Source organism: Drosophila virilis, chromosome 2 (genome assembly GCF_030788295.1).
Source record: "Drosophila virilis strain 15010-1051.87 chromosome 2, Dvir_AGI_RSII-ME, whole genome shotgun sequence".
NCBI lineage: Eukaryota > Metazoa > Arthropoda > Insecta > Diptera > Drosophilidae > Drosophila > Drosophila virilis.
Genome location: NC_091544.1, coordinates 22,294,298 through 22,317,315, shown reverse-complemented (window position 1 = coordinate 22,317,315; position 23,018 = coordinate 22,294,298). Strand labels below are relative to the sequence as shown.

The following is a 23,018-nucleotide window of genomic DNA, read 5'->3' as shown; positions in this document are numbered from 1 at the left end:
ACTCGACTACATCGAGACATGACAATCGTGTTGTTTAAAAATTTAAACGTGCCGCACATTAAACAACCGCAAATTGTGCTTGCAGGCGAGCCATAAAATGTAATCGCCCCGAAATGAACAACAAACAACTAAACAACAACAACAATAGCCACTTGGTCAATTGGTGTTGCCAAACTTTTGTTGTTTTGTTTGATTGCCCGGACACTTCATTATGTTGCGTATGGCCCCCTCTGTCTAGTCGCTGGTCTGACTCTGGTCAGCTTTCCAAGTGACTTGGCTAAGTCGGCTCAGCTGCCGCATAATTGCTCCTCGCCCAACCAAACGCCGCGTGCCGTGCCCACCCAGAAAAAAAAAAGAAAAGGAACGAAAGGAAATGCAGGAGTCAAAACATGCAATTTTCACTAGAGATTCGGCTCTATAATTTACTAGCTGGTAATCACAGCGCTGCCTCGCCGCCGTTAATCACTACAATCAACAGTTAGTAGAGCTGCCCAACCCCTCAGGCCTCAGCCAGGCACAGCCCGGGCGGCACGGTCCAACCCACCACACTACAAACAAAACAATCAAATTATGGCGAACGGGAGCAGGCGTTTGATTCTCTTAGCAGAAATTTTCCAGCGCGTGGGAAGTGTTTTTCATTCCCATTTCGAGCAGAATTTTTTTTTCGGTGGCGTGGAAACGCGTGTGCCATCTCGAAAATTGTTGTTCCTGTTGCTGTTATTATGATTGTTACTCATTTGCTGGTGCGACACGAAACCAGGAGGCAGGACTTGAGACTCTCTAATTGCCCGGCAGTATTTGCCGCGTGCATTTGACATTTTGGCAATGGGGATGGGTATGGGTATGGGCATGGGTATAAGAATGGGAAAAGTATTAGGATTGGGCTGGCATTTGCAATTGATGTATCTGCTGCCTGAGGCCAACAAGGATAAGCCTGGGCTTGTTTTCACAATTAAAAACTGCAGCTTAGCATTTGGACCAGATCTAATAATCATTGTTGAGCTGCGCTCTTCAGTTGCCCCTCTATGCCTCTGGGCTATGAAGTACTATTTGCTTAGCTCGAAAGTGGACGTGAAACATATTTTTCTGTTTGTGTACAAACACTCAGACTGGGACTGACTGAGAACCGCAAGCAGGCAAGACACACACAAACACATATACTCGCATCCATATCCTTAGAACAAATAATTAAATCCTTTTTACATGGCCGCACAGACCGAAAGTTTTCGCTTGGTTTATGTTTCTGATGCGGTTCAGGGAGAGCAGAGAACCCCAAATACCAATCCGTATAAACCCCGACGGCTGTTTGTTTTGATGGATTTGTTGTTTGGCATTGCCAGGGCACAAAAGCTTTTGTTTGTCTGTTTATGTCGTGTTGGTTGTTGTTCCTGCTGTGGCTTTAGCGCCCTGAAGCAGTGCTTAGTCAGACCCAGACCCAGACCTAGGCCCAACACCAGCCCCTGCCATTGCCGCATGCTCATTCCTTGCCTTCGCATCCCCATTGACAGGCAGCACAGCGTTGGCTGCGTTTCAGCTGCTTCTGCTTAATTAACGGTATATGCCCGGACCACCCCCACTCACTATACACCCACCGACTTGCCAGCCAGTGTGCCACTTCAGCAGCTCCTGATGTTGTTGTTGCCACCTTCTGTGTATTTAATTGCGCGCATGGCATTTAATTGTTTTTCAAATTTGTTCAAGTTGTAAAATGTTCGCTGAATGAAATGAAATGCGTTCTCATGTGTATATTGTTGTGTGTGTGGTGTGTGTGTGCTTGCAAGTGTCTTCATGTGTGCGCTGTGCCATTTTGTTTAAGGGTTGAATTTTTAATTAAAGTGGCTGGCATCGTAGGAGCACTGCTCCTTGGAAGACCAATCAGACTGGTGGGGGGAGGTCTGCTGAAGCAATTCACAATATGGCTGCCTTTTGGGGTTGCCCTAGACGCTTACAGCCACAACACGCAAATTGCTTTACTCCAAGTAAATTTGCCATATATAGTACGTATAAATACATATACCCAAATACATATATATATATCCATACATATATACCAGCCAGTTCCAGTATGTGCAGGCTATAATTTCAATCAAATTGGAAGTTAATTACACACAATTATACAACAGACACACACACACCATTCAACTAAGTTAGACAGGGACAGAAATATACTTGAGTGGCAGCTTGTTTTGGCAAAATTATTTTCTTCAAGTTAAATTCAGATTAAAGTCGCAAAGTTCAACTTTAGACCTGGCGAACTTTGAAGCGGACTTGATTTAAGAAAATTAATGGGAAATTCCAATTAATATATAAGGTAGATGACTACAACTTTTAGCTTGATAAGGTACTTATACAATTGGAAATATTTTGTAAAATCGAAAAATAAAAAATGTCTTAAGTTGAACAAACTTGTTTCGAAACTGCAAAACAATGCAATGCCCACAACTGCACTCAGATTGTTTTGTTCAAGTAAATAATTAACATGTGGAAGGAATATTGAAAAGTACTTAATAATAATTAAAAGTAATTTCTTCTGATATTTTATGTTTTTCAAATTATATTAATGAAAAAAGCTAATAATCATGTCTCTCTCAACATGCCTGATATATCAACTGATTCGTTGGGCAACTTTAACGAATATTCATCATGTGATAAGAGCCCAAAAAATCAGTAAAGTTGACCAGAAAATAAAACATGTTCGACCAACTATCTATTTACAATATAATGAGTGGGGGATATTTTGGCTGCTCTGCTATCTGTAAAAGCTATTGGGCCGTTTTAGGGCAGATAGCTGAACTGACCACCAGTTAACGATTCGACGGAGCCACTCAAGTGGCAACATGTTAATTCCGTGTAGAAGCACTTGACATAATTGTGCGACTACTGTATGTATCCATGTTTTAGATATATCGGAGATCAGATGGGCGTCGTTATTCATACGCAACGTTGTCCAACGTGGAACGTACTCATGCCCTGTCCCACTCGAAAAGTGTGCTTGTCCCGCTCTTGGACACAGGAAATCTTGCGCTGCTATCACGACGAAAAAGCACGCCCAAGTACAAGTCTGTGATTAAATATTTATAAGCTGATAACAAATTGAAGCAGGTACCGTAGGTGCCGTTGTCGTACTGCGTTTTCGGAAATCTTGTGCAAACAAAGAAATTAGTATTTTGATAATAAAAATTCAGAAGCTACCTGAAATACAAAACAAAATAGAAGAAAAGAATGAACAAAAAAATATTAAATAGATAAGCAGAGCTCGCCTGAGAGCGCGACTGTGGAGCGACAGTGGCGCGCAATTGTGACTCTATCAACTTATCATTTGTTTGACTTTGTTATTATGTTACACAAACAGTGGAAAAGTAGCCAAAGACTGAAACATTGGCAGGGGCAGGGGAAGAAACAGCAAGCGGCATGCAGCTGCAGCTCGAAAGTGCCCAAACCGAAGCCAGTGCCTAGCATTTGGAATTGGAATTGAAATTGGGATGTGGATGTGGATGTGGATGTGGCAGTGGCTGTAGACGGAAATGGAGCACGGCTGGAACCGACGCTGGGGCTGCACGCGATTTGCATTGGGCAATGTTCACACAGAGTGTCAGGGGGGCTTATCTGCGCCGCAAATCTCAGCTATCAATTTGAACTTTTCGCAAAGCCCAGCCAAAAGAGATTAACATGTGAGCGAGAGACTGGGCCAGAGACGGGTCGGAATAGAATGGACTTTGCACTTTTTAATTTGCAACTGACTGCAGTTGTTTGTTGCGGCTGCAATGCAAATAAGATAATTATTCAAATGGCATGTTTCACACAATTCCAACACACATTCTTCCAAGTCCAGACCCAGACCAGTCCAAATGAAGAAAGCTGCCAAGGGTATGGTGGGGTTAGGTGGGGTGCTGAGACGTATCACGAAAGGCATTGGAATCATTTTCTTGCCGGCAAAGATATCAAGATAGCCACATGCAAATGCAGCAATGATCGCGCGAAATAGATTTGCATAAGCTGACAGAGCGAGTGAGAGAGAGAAGAGTTAGAAAGATGCCCAGTCTCAGAGCTGTTCGTTGCATGTGAGAACATTAATCGTGTAATTAATTTGATGCATGTGTATGCAAAGTAATTTCATGTAAAATGTCACACCCGCCCCGGGACCTGGCCGGGGTCTGGAACCGGGATCCCAATGCCCGGTGCTCGGCACTTGCGACCAAACCAAGACCCAGACCCCGAGGAGTTTCTCAATTCTTGTAACATGGCGTGCCAAAGACAAAAATCAAACTACATACAAACAGGAGACAAGCGAACGGGCTGGCCGGCCAACTGGCCGACAGTGAGACAGTGTCAAATAGATTCCGCTGGTAGATAGAGACGACAGCGCCTGGCATGGAGATTAGCCACATCGTGGTCAGGGATCAGCCCGACATGCCCGCCGCCTGTTACCCGTTGCCCGTTGCCTGTTGCCTGACTCGAGCGCTCATTTGCAAATTACGTGGACGGTTCGTTGTCAGCGCCCGCGATTGCGACAACTGCTTAAGCAGACATTTTCATTTCGTTTAGCCAGTGAGATTTTATAGATTTGCATTCCTCGAACAAGTATTTTGGCCGCATGACATATGCAATGTCAGCGCTGACGTGCCAAAGCCTCAATCTTTGCATGCGATAAGGAGCCAAGGTGTCAGACACTCTGGCTATCGCCTGGCGCACATCTTGTTAGCCAGATAAGCTGACATTTGAAATTAGCCGGCCAGCGGATACATGGCCATAGACAAGGCATTACAAGGATTTGTCGATGCAGCCCTAGACCCCGTTCAGGAAATGTCGAGTCATATAATGTGAAATTCATATACTACTCGTATTATTGATATAACTCACTGATAAATGGCTCTGGCGGCAGCAGCTCAGAAGTAGATCAAAAAGATTTGCAGCCACGAACTTTTTTTTATTGTTATGGCCGCTTTAGCTCCAGCTCTAACTCCAACTGCCTATATGGGTATATAAATGACGAAAATACACTTCAGTCAAACAACGCCCCGAATCTTACTTGAATCGCCATCCATTCTGCTGCGTCACTCTTGCTGCGAAGTTCAGCACGCCGCGCATTGTCTTAAAAGGCCTCTAAAAAGGGGCGGCCTGTCTCTAAAAGCCCTGGCCCGCGCCGCACCAGAAACTGAAAGCTGAAATCCGAAACTGTCGCATCATTGCCCAGCCCGGGCGCAGTAGACTAGAAGACGACGACGACGCCGCCATCGCCATCGCCATCACCATCACCATTGCCAACATCATCGTCATCGCCATGACTGGCAAAAAGAATAGGAAAAAGTCAAAAATGAAAAAATAAATAAACTCAAATCGCACTGCTGCTCTCAGTGTTCGGAGAGTGTTTCCATTTAGAAGGCAACTCTCTCAGTCGCGAACTCGTAAATCAGTCGAAAAATCACGTTGGCCAGTGCAAAATCAATTAGACCTGGTCGTGAGGTACTGAATTTCGGTCCAGAGAGAACCATAAAAATTAGAAAATTTGATTATTGCCACACGACGATGCGCAGAGATTCACTCGTCCATTCGGGACGTCCCACTGGGCCCCAGGGCCTGGGCTCTGGCCGTGGCCATTTGCATATTATCGTGCGGCCGTGGCAAGATGCTTTATAAAAATTTCATTACCCAAACCAAAGGGCAGCCATGGCACAACGGTAGCGACGTTTAAATGAGTTTATTACATCTTTTGGCGTTTCACAGCTTACAGTTTACAGCATTTAGCCAAAATACTTTGAATGAAAGAGACTGGGGCTGGGGCTGGGGCTGGGGCTGTGTCTGTGCCTGGAAAAGGGGTGTGCATCGTACTCGTAATGAAATTTCCATACATTTGCATAAAAAGGCATCGAGACTTAACTTGACTCGGCGCGAGCCTGTCAACCGGTGAGTGGTACAGAGATGCCCCAAATTAGATAATGTCTAAATTGGATTTCAAACACGCATTTTGCGGGTTTCCAACAGCCAACAGCCATTGCCAAAGATCTGAATGTGAATGTGCATGCGAATTGGTAGCGCCCATTGAAGACCCATCGAGACAACATCAAAATAACATTAGAAGCGATTTTCGTTATTTTTATTTTTTTTGTCTTTTGTCTATTTTATGTTGTCTGTGGCGTCCAATGCGCAGTTGAAGGGTTGCAAATGGAGGCGGCTTCGTCGCCGTGATTTGTATGCAAATGCCGCGTGGGTTCGATGGCGAGGGAGAGGGCCAATATGGTAGAGGGCGCGGGAAAGGGCTGAAAGGGAAATGTATGAAATCTGATTTTTAAACCTTGATGCGTGCTAAGGCCAGGAGGAAGTTGTTTATTTGACCAAGCGTTAAAAGCAGCAACGTAAGCAAATTATATTACATAATCAAATTACGCTGCCTGCAGTGGAAATTTTGTAAACTATCGCGAAGAATATGAATATTAAACTATGGCAATTTACTATGACTCATATCTTGCTACTTTTTTTAAAAATATTGAAAAAGAGTAGATTTTTGCTTTAGCGTAGAAACTAATGTTTGTATACTGTTAAATATTTCAAATAAAACTGGAAGTCAAATATAAATACAATACAGAATTGAAGTAAAGTTAGGTAACAATTATATTTCATGTTACGTCGTTACGTAACACAGCTGATGTACAAATTCGAAAACAGAAATTATCAACGCAATGTCACTAAATTGTCGGAGCTCTTTGGCAGCCAATCGGCAAGTTCATAAATTCTGGTCCTTGCCACATGGCCATTACGTAATTTACATGCGTTGTGGCATTTCCACGATATGTGGCGCGTCATGTGTGGTGCCTAACCCATTTACACGTGTTGTCGCTAGGACAAGTTCATAAACTAAAGTTTAAGTTTTTGGACTCGGTAGGACTTGGAGGTTTGAGCTTTGATTGCGAGTTTGAGGCGTGTGCGCCGGTTTTGTATTTTTGTGTTTCTTTTTTTTTTTTTTTTTTTTTTTTGTTGACGCTGATTGCGTGGCATTTTTCGCATATTTCTGCTGCACATTTCGTGCAAAACTTAATTATATTAACTGAGTTATTTGCGGCATTTGGCGCGCTGTGACTTGGCCTGGCCACAACAGCGGCACTTGGGCAGGTGTTGTTGCTGCTGTTGTTGTTGGTTTTGTTGTTGCTGTTGTTGTCGCCTTTGTTGAACGACAGAAATTATGACAACTCAACTTGACTAACTGGTGTGGGGCACAGTCGAGTTGGCTGTTCCCTACAAGTCAGCCAGCAGTTCGCAGTTGTTCGCACCTAAATGGCCTGACAGACAGCCGGCCGGCCGTCGGGACGGCAGGCGCAGACAGGCGGAGACTGACGGACAGCCACAATCAACAACATAATTAAAGGCACAAATGCGCATGTCTGGCTCTTGGCCAGGCTCTGTTCCCGGCTTGATTGAGCGGACCGAGCTGAAGCTTTGGTATGCAACGAGCTGCAATTAAAAATCAATAAAATGCGTGATTTTTGCAATTTTTGCAATGCAATTTGTAATTGCAATAATTAAAATGTTGCCCACAGTTGCTCACTTTTTGTTCGGGTCGCTTTTTTCTACTGCCTTTATTTATTTAGTTTTTTCTATATTAATATTGTGAGCTGCATAATCAAATTTTCACCTCAAACATCAACTGTGTCACGTCTTTTTTTTTTTTTTTTTTTTTTTTTTTTTTTATATTTTGTTTATTAAGAAATCTGGTATCCTGTTACTCTATGTTAGCAACTTTTATCAGAGTGACATAATTACTTAGCTTAGCGATGATTGTGGTTTTACAATTAGTTATACAATTAGGTTAACAGATTACAGAAACATATTTTGGTGTAATTAACGAAGCTTGTCACCTATACATAACGATCGATTAGGTCGGTTGGGTAGGTCCTCTTCAGTCGCCTTCTTCTTCGCCTCCTTAGCAGGCTCCTCGCCAGGATGTTTGGATGGTTGTGGAGCTTTGTTGAGTAGCTCGCTGCTTGCCTGTTGACTATGTCGCCCACCATTGGAACCTTGAGGTCCTTGGCGATGTCGCGTGTGCGAATATACCATTCGGCTCCAGTTATTTTGCGCAGGGTTTTGGCCTGAATGATGCGAATTTTGTTCAGGTGTGTTTTTGCAGCTATACCGTAAACTTGAAGCCCGTAACGCCACACTGGGGCAAGGATTACCTTGTAGATTAGGACCTTGTTTCGGAGCGAGAGTTTGTTTTTGGAGTTGAGGAGCCAGCTCATTCGCCTTATCTTAGATTTGATGTTGCTCGTTACTGCAGAGACGTGCTTACTAAATGTAAGTCGTCTGTCGAGAGTGACACCTAGGTACTTGTGTTGACGATATTGCTCTAGAAGCTCACCATGAAGAAAAAGTCCGGGGCATGAGTCCTTGCGTAGAGTGTGGGTAACCGTGGCGCACTTTCCAGGGTTCACTGCGATGTTCCATCTACAAGCCCAGTTTTCAAATCGCTTGAGGTATTCCTGCAAGAGGTCAGTTGCCACGTACACACATTTGTTTTTTGCAAGGATTGCCGTGTCGTCAGCAAACGTGGCCACCAGAAGGTCCTGCCGATCATTCCGTCTGCTTGCATTTGCTGTGGGCATGTCATGTGTAAACAGGCTATATAGCGTGGGACCCAAGACGCTGCCTTGTGGAACGCCCGCTTTTATGCGTTTGGTTTGAGAGGCTACTCCATCCTGCACCACTTGAAAGGTTCTCTCAGTTAGGAAGCTCGCAATGGTGCTAAATAGCTGCGGATTCAATTTGTCCTTTATCTTAGAGAGGAGTCCTGCGTGCCACACCCGGTCGAAGGCTTCTTGGATGTCAAGGTATGCTGCCACCACATACTCTTTCCTGTGAAAGCCGTCCAAAATATAATTTGTGACCCGATGTAGTTGCTCAGGGGTACCGTGTTTGAGTCGAAACCCAAACTGGAACTTCGGGATCAAGCGTTTTATTTCCGGGGTATCCAGGACCCTTCTGAGGATGCACCTTTCCAGAATCTTACCAAAGGCAGGCAGGAGGCTGATGGGGCGATAGGATCCCAGTTGATTAGGGGGCTTTCCGCTCTTGTGCAACATGATTATATGTGCCTTCTTCCAAGCCACTGGAAAGTAACCTAGCCGAAGAGCTGCATTAAAAATGGCGACGAGAAAAAGCACCGCCTTGTATGGCAGTAGCTTGATTGTCTGGTTGTCCAACCGATCTTCCCCAGGGGCTTTGCTGCTTTTTAATCTCTTCATCTCCTGCTCTACTTCTTGGAAGGTGATTGGCGATACAGGGAGTGACATTTGGAGTGGCGCCTCCAGGATTTGCGCGACTCGCTGTATCCTTGCATGCGATGCGGTCTCAAACGGCTTGAAGCGCTCCTCCAAGTTGCAGGCAAAGGCTTCGGCTCTGTCCATTGGTGATCTGGCCCAGGTGTCATCGGGAAGTCGAACGGGGAACTTTGGCGCAGCTTGCCGCTTGTATCGACTGCTAAGTTTCCACAGCGCGAATTTGGAGCTCTCGTCTGCCGTTGCTTCCTCCAGCATGGTGTCTGTGGCATTTCTTTTCGAGATAATCAGCTCCTTCCTGACCCTGTTAGCAATACGACGATAGATCCTGTCAATCGTGGGGTCCTGGGTACGGACATACTCCCTCCTCAGTCGCTTTTTTAGGGCGAGAAGACCTTCCAATATGGGGGAAAACGTCCTTGGCCGCTGGCTTGTAGGGGCTGAGTAGATATGTGCGGGCGCAGCGTTGGCGGCTGCGGCATGTACTTGGTCCAACAGGGTTTGTACTGCAGCGTCGACGTCCTCAACTGACAGAATCTGCGTGTTTAGGTTGATCAAGCTATTTAGTTCGGCCTTAAATCGTTGGATGTTCGACCCAGGGAGGACAAGCCTGCGCTTTTTTGGGATCCTTTGTGCAGCCGTGTTGATCGTTGTGAGGAGTGGCAGATGGTCGGAAGATAGATCATACTCTTCGCGAACCGATAGTACGCTGTTGGGGATGCCCTTGAATATAAAAAAGTCGATACAGGAAGGCGTGCTTTGCCGGTTGTACGGAAAGTGGGTAGGTCTACCGGTGGCCAGTACCTGGGCTGAGCAGGGAGTGAGCGCCTCATGGAGCGCAGTGCCTCTGCTGTCAGCTCTGTAGTTTCCCCACAGTCTGTGCTTAGCGTTGAAGTCGCCTCCAACGATGAATTTGGGGCCAAGCTGGCCAAACAGGGAATCAAATTCCGCTCGGTTCCAGGGGATGTTTGGTGGTAGGTATGCTGCCGCAACGAGGATTTCGCCCAAGGGAGTCTCCACCATGATAGCAGCCAGCTGTGTGTCGCTGGAGGTCACTGTGTGTAGATGGTAGTGTGCTAAATCCTGCTTTGCCAGCACTACAGCACCACCTCTGGCTCGTCCTGTAGGGTGATCCGCACGGTAGCAGACGTACCCCTCCATTGTTAGGTACAAGTTTGTGTGCAGATGTGTTTCTGAGATGAGCATGATGTCTACATCATGCTTTTTCAGAAAAAGCTTGAGCTCGTTAGCATTTTGGAGGATGCCACGAGCGTTCCACGATCCGAGACGTAACTGGGTAGCCATTATTTGCGGCTTTTTGGGAATCTAAGCTGCGGGGAACCTTGCGCATCCTTTAGCTCTTTAATGCTAACCAGAATGGTTGCAACTGCGGCATTCAGTGCTGCAATGGACTGCTGGAGGTTTTGAAGGATGCCTCCAAGGGAAGCGTCTTGCTCCTGAGGCCCTTGCAGTGGTTGTTGGAGCTGCATTGGATTGACGGTGGGCTGAAGAGTGCGCGCTGGGGGTTGGCGGACTTGTACATGATGGCCTGGCCGTAGCGCATCAGCATACGACAGGCCCTGTTGCACAATTCGGGAAGGTACGAACTGCTGAGTGGTTCTTCGTGTATTTTGAGGATGGCTATATCGTGTAGGAGGGGAGACATTGATGGCCGGCTGCCTGGCATTTAGTCTCACCTGATAGCTTTTGCATCCTTTATAGGAAGCAGCATGGTTTCCCTCGCAGTTGGAGCATCGCAGGTCTGCCACTGTTTTGGCCTGGCACTGCTCGGAGTTTGTCCAATGGGACTGACCGCACCTACCACACTTGGGCTGTTTGAGACAGTAGTTTTTGGTGTGGTCGAACTCGAAGCAGCGGAAACACTGCCTTATACTATTGTTCTTCCTCGGAAGCTCAATAGTGACCCGTTGGCGGCCAACCTTGTTGAGCCGCAGCGCTTCCCTGTTGTTAAGAGACTGCTTGAGATCGACAAACCAGAAGTTGCGACTTGGAAAGTCGTTGGTGGAGTCTGCATCACTTGTTGGCTGTCTGGCGCCCGGGTTGTAAAGGTTCGTCACAATATGGCCGTGCGATGTAAAGGCAGCTTCAATCTGGCTTCTGGGAGTGGAAGCGGCCAGATTTTTAACCACAACGCGGTATGGTCTGTCTTCCTTTAGGCAGAAGTGGGTAAATTGCACTCTCACTTCAGTGAGCTTGCGGACAATTGCTCTGTGGGTGTCGGCATCTTTGGCGTAAATTCTTAGATAGCCAGAGGGAGAGACCTTGAATTCATAGGCGTCTGCGCCCACTGCCTGATCTATGGTTCGCTCCATTGCGACAATATCGCTGACTCCAGGGACTGTTATCGGCCTGGGTTTGGAGATCTTTTTCGCTGATTGTTGTTGGTCTGTGACTGGAGGCGCTTCGTCGGCAGTGTCCATCTCGCCGTCATCGATTACAGAGGCGTCTTCCTGAGGCTCAAGGGAGGCATATCTGTTGCTAATTGCCGAAGCGGTACTGGGAGTTGCGGGCTTAGCTCCAGCGCGGCTGGTGTTGCGGTTATTTAGTTGCTTCCCTTTTTTTACGCCTTCGGATAATAATGTAGTCCCACGCCGTTTTTTTGCGGAAACCGTTTGCCAATCTACCAGTGGCTCTTCGAAGGCTGGCGTAGCACCTGCGTTCTTTATGGGAGGCAGAGGGGGGTTTGTGACACAAGAACCAGCTGCCTGGGTGCCATAAGGGGTGGACTGCAAGGTCGGATTGGCGGCTTTGGGGCGGGTCCCGATGGGCTCTAAAGCGGCGCGGCTAGTGCCTGTTGAGGCAGATGTCCTGCAGCCGCTGCTGGATGACGCTGTGGTTGTGGTGGTTGTTGCTGTCGTTGTGCTGACAGTGCCGTGCTGTTGCGGTTGCCAAGTCGAGCATTGCTGGGTACCGGCTGACAGCGAGGTGGAGGCGCCGTTCCGGTTTGCACTACTGGCGAGCACGTTGTTGTAATATTGGTAAAAATCTTCCAGTGGCCTGCTTCCGTCGAGGCGATCGACATTAGCGGCTATATTTGTAGGGGATATAATTGAGCTGTTCGGCAGCGGGTAGATTGGCGAATGAATTTCTTCGTTGTTTTGGGGTCGGTTGTTTGTAGCCATTGTTCTTTACTTTGTTATAATTTTTTCCCCACAGGGAGAAAAAAGAATAAAAAATAAAAACAAAACAAGTTTTTTACACTTAATTACAAAAATAACCCGTATTTTTGTAACAAGTGATTGATCACAAATTGTGACTTTAGTGTCAGCACTGTCACTGCAGTGACTGTTTTGCCAGCACTATCAGTGCAGCTGCAAGCTGAAAGCTCTCTCGCGAAAGCTTTGCTGCACTCGCGCACACACACACGCACTTGAGTTGCGATCAGCTGAGCGCAGCTTAAGTTTTGCAAGAACTTGTTCTCACGCACTGCACGCGGTAATTTTTTTGTTAAAATATTGTTAATTTGTATAACACTCCGGCTGCCAGAGGCAGCAGTTGCGTATAGTTTACCCACTATAAGCGGGATTTGTATGGATTGCCCTGGGGCGGGCTTTATACAGTGTCACTGTCACTTTCTTGGTTTATGCCTGCTGTCACGTCGAAAATTGAATACATTCACACAAAAGTCACCAGCACATGCACACAAACTGGAACTCAAACGGGAAGAGAAACAACCCTGGTCCAAAAATTCAGGCAATCAATCACAGCGTCGCATAACCCACCCCTGGACTTTTGTACTCTGCCTGGGCGCAGGGGCGCAACAAATCGGATTAACTCGCAGACTGTACCACCCGAAGTCGAGATTCACGCAGGCGCACGGAGGCGCTACCTTGGTCCAGGGGGGGTTAGCGCTAACAATTAACTTTTTGTTCGGGGTTTTTTCTTTTCTCTTGTACAATCTATCAGTGGGCGTGGCCGTACATAGGCAAAAAGGCAAACCCGAAACGAGCAGTCGGAGCACCGCCCGTTGGGTCTCTGATCGTTTTGTTCGCGATCTCCACACGTTTACCAACACTGCGTGATCACGCGTTGTTGCGCAATGAATGCAACTGTCAGTGGCTTGTCAAAACAGCCATCGATTATCAGCCTGATAAGAAGAGGCCAGCCGAGGATCAGCTGCGACTGCCTTAGCTTACAATGCGACTATGTTAGATCATTAAGGACAGCAGTAGGTTGCCTAGTGCATGGCATGTACAAATTTCATTCAGTCTTGAAGTTCTCCCAATCGCCTATCTATTTGCCCTCCATTACGCAACTAGCCAGAGGCCCAGAGGCAAAGATAGTGGTGAAGATAGAGAAAGAGATAGAGATAGAGATTGGGAATGAAAGATAGAGAGATCGAGAGATCTGTATGCTTTGCCACAGTCAATTGAAATTCTACGCATTCCGACAAACAACAAACAAACACACATTTAAGCGCGCACACACACACACACACACACACACACACACACACACACACACACACACACGCACACGTAGGCATATAGACAAATGCATATATAGAATTCTCAATTGCTTTCGCATCATTACGTCTGCGAACAATTTATTTTTATAAAAGCGAAGCAAATAGGCTGCCGCCGCCGCCGCCAGCGTCGATGCCGCATTTTCATTTTCCCGCTTTTCACGCAGGCAGCAACACAACACAACACAATAAAAAAAAAAAGGAAAAACAAGAACAACGATCACGTTCAAAAGTGCAGGAAAATTGAAGAAAAATACTGAGGCATGAAAGCAGCGTAAAGAAATCAAATAAATTTTATTGTATAAAGCGCAGCAAATGCAGCAACAACAACAAACTACAGCAAAAACAATCAACGAGCCTGCCACGCTGTAAATAGTTTACAGTTGTGTTGTTGCTGCCGCTTCTGCTGTTGCTGTTGTTGCTGCTGTGGCATTGCCTCTGCGGTTGCTCACACTTTTCCTTGCCACCGTCGCTGCAATCGATCGCAAATTTTTTTTCTTGATTGTAAACAATTTGGCTGGCGGCTGGCGGCCACATCATCATCATCATCAGTAACTGATGATGATCATCATCAGCAACAGCAGCTAGCTAAATGGGTGTTGAGTGCAAAGTGTTTGTGTTGCCAGTACCCCTCCATGCCGCCTTTCCCCTGCCCCACCGCCCCTTGACCCAATACAACCCAAACCAACCCAGAAATGTGCATGCAACATGGCGTTGCGAGAGATATCTCGAATTTTTGGGATCTTGAGCTCTCGATCTGTCGAGTTGCGGTGTTAAATGCTCAATAATTTTCGGCCTGCACATATGTATACATATATTTTTAACTAAATATATATATATATATGTATATATATTTTCTTTTTCGTGATTTTTGACCGACCGTTTACCAAATTGCATTGTCTCTAAAGAGTCGAAATCGAAATGACTTTGCGGCACAGCGGGAGATGTTCAATATTGTTGATGCAGAATGCATCTTTTGCTTCTGCTCTGTTGCTTCTCTCTGGATTTTTCAGATTTAATTTTATGTCCGTTGTATGTTTCGTATGGCCTTGTGCACAACAACAACAACAACAGCAACAATATCGACATCGACAATAACAACAAGGAGCAGCAACAACGACAACTGCTAGCAGGAACCGAACTTTTGGGCCCACTAAAAATAAATATAAATAAAAGTAATCGAAAAAAAAATAAGAAAAAAAAATCGAAATACAAGTAAAGCTTTGAGTGAATGAGTGAAAGAGGCTCTGAGAAATCATACAAAGACCCAGGGCCAAAAACTTTTTGATTTTCATAATTTTTGCTCTGACCACAAAAAGGCTACAACAGCAGCAACAAAAGCAGCAACAACAACAGCAACCACAACAACAACAACACCGACCACCACGAAACGCTTCATGTTAACGACTTTGGGTCTGGTCGCTGCTGCTACAGCTACAGCTTTGGATACAGCCCCAGCCTCTGGTTTGGTCCGCTCTGGTCCGGTCATCGTCATCGACGTCGTCATCTCTACATTGTCTGCCGGCATCGTTTCCTTAACGTAAAAGTTTCATTTTCGTTACCTTTGCGCAGTGATACCGAAAAGCGAATAACATCGAAATGAAATGAGACTTTGTCTGGTCGGGGCCCTGGGTTCCAGGTGCTCGACGCCCGTCAGTCCCGAGCCCCGGAATCCCAAACAGCGAATGCACCAAATGAGTTTTTGTGCCCGGTCTCTGATGATTTTTGAATTGATTTGTGTTGTTAAATATTAAATTCTTATAAGTCATTTGCACTCGGCCTGAGCCCGGTCTCTGACTGTGGCTCTGGTCTGAGACTGGGTTGGGACCTCAGCCTGGGCCTGGCTGTGGTGCCGTGTGGTGTGCATGTGGTGTTGTATGGTGTGGCTTCGTGTGGCTTGTGTGCCTCCAAATGACAGACAAGACAGCAACTGCGACTGCGACTGCGATTGCGACTTCAATGCGGCCCCGCCCTGCTGACCGCCCGCCTGCCCACATATATCATTTACACTCTGACTGGGGCGCGGACTCTCAGCCCGCGCACAGCGGTCGGTCGTCCAAAAATGGCAACGGACCCACTGCGTCCACCGTCCAGCGTACAGCTTGTTGTTGCCCCTTTGTTGTATTTATGAATACGAATGCCTGAATGGGGGCGGTGTGGTGGGGATTTTGGGGGAGGTAGCTGCCGCTGTGTGGCGCGCAAATAACAAAATTATATTTTCAAGGTGTTCTTTTGCACATTTTTTTTAATTTTAATTAACGTCGTTGCTGTTGCTGTTGTTGTTGTTGTTGTTATTGCTGCTGCTTAAAATTGCAATTCGCATTCGCAGCACAGCTGAATGATAAAAAAAAATCATAATAAATGTTTAACAAAAGTTAATAAGCTTTTCGCTTTGCTTGATTTCATATGTATGAAGCTGTATTTTACTGTCGTTTTATGGCGTTTTATTAATTTCTTTAATGGCTGCACTGCAACAGCAACCAGTTAGCCTGTTACCCGTTAAGTCAAAGGGTGCGCGGGGGAGATGGGGAGTGGCTACCAAGAAGCGAGTTTTAAATAAAGCAGAATGAATGTGTGTGGCAATGATAAGGCATTTTAGCTCGTGTCGACTGATTGCGGCAAAGAGCACTAAACAGTTCTTAAGCGTGAGCCGCAGCTTTAAAGTTTATGACTTTACAGGCTTGACTTCATGCTAATATGCAAGAATATAAATGCACTCATAGAATAGTAATACAGCACAGAAATGTGAAAAACAGCTGTGAAAAATGTAATGAATTTTAAATAATTATAATAGAAACTAAGAACCGAACTCTCTGTTTAAATTATTTATTAATGACTTGAATAGTCAAGCTTAGCACTAATTAGCTCTATATACTTCTATCTGCGCCAAGTCGTAGCCGATCATGCGTTTTATTCAGTTCACTATTATTGAACAAAATTAAGAATCAGCTTGAAACTGGCTGCGCTGGAAATAAATAGTACAGCTTTAATCTTGTGACTAGATAGTTAAAAACAAAGATATATCTGACACATGGGAAATAGTGAAATAATATATTTTGTTGACGCTTACAAATCCTGACCTATTTCACTCTGTTGGACTGGCCGATTTCTTAACAACAGCCGCACTTGTAAATCGTTTTCTTTGTCAGAATTCTTCATGTTGTGTACACCATTTTTTTAGCTCGTCTTATGCCCGTTCTCTTTGCAACACGTCAAACTTTCACGCCAACAAGAAAGATACATTCAATAAACACTCACGCAGTGCCCAAATGGACTTTAAACAAGTGCCATGAAGTAAAGAAATTTATATGAAAGCTTAAAGTAAGTCTCCATCTGCTGCTGTTGCCATTTCCTGCCGTACCCACAGCCCCCCGTCACCATTCGACGCCTGCAGTTGCATTCATTACAAGCGAGGCAAAGGTTAACATGCAACGAACGGCAACAGCAACAACTGCTAAAAAGCTTAAATTTCACAACACGCTCGACAACAACACCAACAGCTATAGCAACAGCAACAGCAAGAGCAACATGCAGCAAAGAGGCACAGCATCAACAGCAAAAAGTGCGACGTCGTCTCGGACGACGTCTCTCAACTTTTGCGTTTGAGCATTTAAGTGCCAATTAATAACAATTTTTATGAACCGAAGAAATAGTTGACAACACGGCATGGCATGGCAGCCAGTCAGAGACGCGTTGTCGAGTGATGCGCTGCTGCTGCGTCCATGTTGCTGCTGCTGTTGCATGCAACAAGCAACATGCAACAAGAGATGAGAGCCAGACTACGACTGAGACTTGCAGCAGGCATGACAAACTAATTTGAAAACCCATAAAATTGTTCAGTTTATGAACAATTATTATATAAGTTTTATTAACCAGTCAAACGAAGCCAGCAGCTCTTTAATTAATTTGTGATTTTTCTGAATCAACAACAGTATCAACAGCATCAACATCAACAGCACCATCAGCATTAGTCGCAATTTATGCCGGCTTATTGACAGGCCTCGGCATCTGAGCTGCCAATAAGTATGCAAAGTAGCATACTGAAAAAGAAAGAGACAGATAGAGAGAGAGAGAGATAGAGAAAGAGAGGGAGAGAGACAGAGGAAGGTGGGGTCGTCGCTATGGCAACTGACTTTGAAACATTTGGCGACATTAATATGATTTAATGCGTTAATTAGCACCACGCAGCAGCAGCAGCAGCAGCTGAAAGACTTGGCCAGGGTGCGAATACAGAAACAACAATAACAAACACAACAGCAGCAACAACAACAGCAACTTGAGAGCATCTGACGCGTCGCGCTTAAAACCCCAAAAAGTATGCTACGCGTATTCCCAAAATCCCCGAAGCGGATTAGTGAAGCATTGGCATGCAACGGCGGACTGGGGTGCGGTATGCCTGGTGCCAACTGGTTGGGTCTTTGGGATGGGTTTGGCTTTGGGTTTGGGTGTTGGGTTGGGTGTCTGCGGGTAACTTCGCTGCTCGCCCCCTGTGCATTGCGTAATTGACGTCAATTTTGTTTTCGCACCGCGCATACCAAAGAACCCCAAGCCAAGGCTGAGCTGAGCTGAGCTGAGCTCGGAAATCCAATACGACACAGAAAAATAATTTGCCAAAAATAGAAAATTGTGTCGCCCAACGGAAGCGGCATCGACTATGGAATACTTCAAATTGTAATGGCTGGCAGAGCGCAATAAACAGGAGCTACGACAATGCGAGAACCAGAGCCAAGTTGAAGGTAATGGAGGGTGGCCCGCGTCGGGCGTCATATTTCATTTATTAGCAAGCGGCGGCGGCAGTTCGACAAGCATTCTTATTTATGCCCATCATAATGCAGGGCATATGCAGGGCATATGAAGGCACCCAAATGGGAATTGCCTGAGCCCGAGGCCAGAGCTGAAAGTAAAGTGCCTCAAAGTAAAGTAGCTTAGAGATTTATGCGGCATTTGGCGGGAGTTTGCCTAATAGAATTTCTTCATCTCTTCTTCTTTCTGACTGCTGCGAGCAACGGGGGAGTTGCCAAAATGTGTCAATATGGGCAGGTCTAATGGCGGCACTCAAAACGAGCCATGCGGCTTAACATTCTAATGAAAGACACAATCTTTAGAGTGATTAAAAAGAAAATCTCAGCACTTTAGTTCAGCAACACACAAAATTTAATGAAAATAATTTGAAAGCTATTATTTTTCAATGCCCACAGCTAGTTCTGATGTCGATTTGTTAGTTTCTTTTGGTTTAATTTTAATGCATCAAATCTAATGATAGTAGAATAGAATGTGAGATCATAGGTGAGTATTTGTACGTTTTTTACAATAAAAGGACTAGCTTGACTTGGAAATGGTGTCCCTTCTATATTTGTATGACAACATTTTTGGTTTAGACACGGCACGTGCGCTATTAAATATGCAATAAATTATTTTTGCTTGTTTTTTCTTGGGAATTCGCTAAGCTGCCTGCAAATTATAGAAAATCCCAATGAGGGACACACAATGAGAATGAGAGAGAAAAGTCAATGTAAGCAATAAGCAGGAACACCATTATCTAATGCTCGGCGCGCCATTGAGGCATAAAGCCCCCAATGGGCAGCCCATGCTCCCTTCCCATCGCCCACACATCCTCTTTCCCTAAAACCCAATCTACATTCCGAGGCCCATAAGCGGCAAATAGTGCGCAGGAAATAAAGCACAAAAAGGCAATAAAAATTGCCAGGCTGGCTGGCAGGCTGGCAGGCTGGCGAGTTGACTAAGAGGTCGAGACTTGAGGAGAGCTCGAGCAGGAGTGAGCAAACTGTTGGCTGACTATTTTGTAGATGTTGGCCGCACTGCTTCCGGGCCAATAGAAATGCCAGCACAACAAACAAAGCAACCCCGCATACTCGCATTTGGACATTGAATTGGTTTGGCTTGGATTGGACTGGGTTGGGGGATGCGATCTCTTTGGCAGCCCTAATGGCCAGCAGACAGACACTGAGACGTCGCCAGCAGCGGATTTAAGTGCAAGTGATTTATGTGCTCTATGAAGGGGGGATTGTGTGACTAAGTGTGTGTGCATGTGTTTGTATGTGTGCGTGTGTGTGTGGAAGAAAATTAGCTGATGTAGACATAAATGCGAGCGGGCAAAGTATGCGCCAAATTGCAAATGGCAACGGGCAACGGGCAACGGGCTTTGGCCACAAGCAAAATCAATCAAAAGTCGAATGTCAATTGCCGAGCCAATGTCGAATGCCAAATGACTCTCGCATTAAATATTGAAAATGTAGAAGAGACGAGAAATTCAATTACCATCGGTCGGTCAGTGGAGGGCCAGGCCAGGCCTGGGCCCTTTGATATTTAACCCTTCTGAGGAAACGCTTTTAGCTGCGCCTGTACAGGATAGTTAAGTTCCCGTTTAGGCAGATTAAATTACAATTTACAAGTGGCCAATACAAGCTAAGCGGGCTTAAGTGCTGCCCCGAAGCCGTTGCCGATGAGTGAACCCTTCCCTTGTGGTCGCGAGCCCAGCCTGCACCTTCAAATCCACTTGCGTGCCCGTGCATCGATGATAATTGAAAGGCACTTCAAATGGTCAAAGACGGGGTGAGGTGCGGGGTCGAATCGCTGGCTAATCGAGTTTGTAACAAGCGTAAATTGTCCTTTTGATATTTGAGTTGACTTCAATTGCTTTTGCGGTGCAAAGTGCAGCTCCAGCTCTGGTAATTAACGGTAATTGTGCAGGCACGGCCAACGCCCCAAAGTAGGGCTTCCCTCTGGGCCACAAAGTAGAGCACAATGCGGGGCTTAGGCTTCTGGGGCAGAGGAGCCCATCGGCTAATGTGCGCTAAGCGCTCGCCTGCATTTGCCTAATGACGCAAGCGTAAACGACGCAGCGGACTTTGTATAATTTGTAAGCTTTTAAACCGATTTGCAGCTTAGTTGAGGGCAGCGTAAAAATATTTCGCAAAACGAAACCAAAAACTGTGTGTTTCAGTGGAAAAAATGTTTTCGAGCCAAGACAAAGACTGCGACTGAAACCGGCTCAGGCGGTGCTCTTAGCTATTTTGGGTGTCTTGTTGTTTTTGCCACATTTTTATGGCATAAATTTCCATTGAATTTGCGATGGCGATTTTGAAAACGAAAAAAAAAAAACAAACGTTTATATATATTAAACAAACTCTAAAAAAAGGCGAATGAAATAAAAAACGAAGCGCATTGATACTTTTGTGGCTTAGCCAAAAGGTTGACACAATCAGGTAGATATGAGTATATAAATATGTATGTATAAATGGGCACTCGATATAACAACAAAAGCTTAGCCGGCTATCCAGCTCGGAAATCGCGATCTTTTGAAGCGTCGGCTGCCGTTTGAAGCAACACTTGACTTGGGCCATAGACAGAGCAGAAAAAAAAAAACAAAAATAAAAACATAACAAAAACGTAAGTGTATAAACGAAGCAGCAGCAAAAAAAATCATTAAGATTCATTATTTGCCAAACATTTTTTGCTTTATGTTGTATTTCGTTACTGATTGAATTTTATGGATTGAATTCCAGGAAAACGAAAGCAAATGCATGCGGGTCTTGATAATTAAGTATGTATGAAAGGCATCTATAGAAAAACAGCAAACAAATTCTACATATTTATGCCTTTATAAGTAGTTGCTTATAAAAACAAATAGATTGAAAAGAATTAATTAAAGTCGACAAGGCTATTGGGCTTTTTTTGCGTTCGATTGATTCAGGATTATTCACTTGATTATTAGATCTACATTGTTTTTTATCTATAGGCAAGTCAATAAAATCTTTTTAAGAAACAATTCTAGATAGTTGCATTTTGAGCAGCGCTGGACCCGTCTAATCCGTATGTCCTTACACTCTGATCAATGAATGGAACCGTCATCTCCGTCACTTCGGCATGTCTTTTCACGCCAATGGCTCAAGGTATCGCATTCAACGCTTTTGGACTTCGTACAATTCCCTTAGCGATCGAAAATCGGCAGTGCGACAAAAATTGCTGAAAGTTTTGTATTGAACGCGACTTGAAACCCAACAGCAAAAGCAGAGTAAGCAAAGAATATAAATAAAATATATAAAAAAACAAGATGAGCCGAAGCTAAAAACTTGTCGAGCACATTGGCAACTGCATTGAAACATTAGCAGTGATGACATTTTTGCGGTCGCTCCGCTCCTTATGCTCTGTCCCTGGATACCGCTCCCGTCTATCAGTGTCTGCGCCTGCGATACGTCTGCTGCCGCTTTGTTTTGGGCTGTTGGCTTTTAAGCCTTAGCTTTTTGGCTTGTTGGGTTTTGGGGTTTTTGCTGGTTGCAGGAAATTCCTGAAGACGCGACACTTCATACATAATAAAAGTCGATCGCCGATCGCCGATCATCAAAAGTCGCCTTTTCGAACACTCGATCCGCTGCACATTGGGCCAAGGCTTAAGCATTGACCAAACGCTGGACTTGGAAATGGGTTTGGGGTTCGGGCTTGAGTTTTGGTTTTTGAATTTTGGGCAACGTCTTTGTTGACGGCACCACGACGGCATTTGTAGGGCTTTGTTGGTTTATTAATTGTAGCCTTAGCCTTGGACTTGCACTTGAATGCTGACGTAAGGACGTGGATATCTATCTGGCTGGGTTTTTGTTCACAAATGAATGCACAAATTTCGGACAGCCGCTTGCGGTTGGAGCCACAGACAGTATGACGCTTGATCGAAACAACACAAAGCCGCAAAAAAAGGAGATCCAAGCAGCTAACTCGTATTCGTATTACTCAGGTGAGAGCGCGGCTAATGAGCCCGGCGAGCATCCTTTTTTGTTTGGCTCGAAACTGGAACCCAACCAACCAACGAACCGGGCCAGACAAACAGACACCCAAAACCAGTTCGGCTTTTTGACTTAATGCCTATAAAATTATAGGTCTCTCAGCCCAACTGGAAAATTGTGTGGGGCGTTGCTGTAGAAATTAATACAAATGCAGCTAGCACAAAGCATTTTCTTTTGCCTTGCCTCTCTTAAGTGGAAAATGCTCAACAAATAAGTATTCAAAAGAAAAGAAACAAAACCAGACGAAATGAAACGATGTCTAACAGCCAACACGCCCCAGGCAATCACGCAAAATGCCAAATTACATGTAGCTACCATTAACAGAACGGAATCATCTAACACGCAGAGCCTCCAGCTTGGCCGGGGCTACAGCACAACAGAAAAAAAGTCATTTAAGGTGGTTTTCACATGCCGCACACGAGCCCAGACCCGAGCACGGACCTGGTCCCAGGCTCGCCCAGCTGCCAG

At 45.3% G+C, this 23,018-nt stretch overlaps 1 protein-coding gene across 3 annotated transcripts in view; it reads right to left on the bottom strand.

Moving 5' to 3' along the window:
* The window catches only part of hth (Meis homeobox homothorax), a 121,429-nt gene that overhangs the window by 59,664 nt on the left and 38,747 nt on the right, over positions 1 to 23,018 (bottom strand). The gene's annotated exons all lie outside the window — the stretch shown is intronic.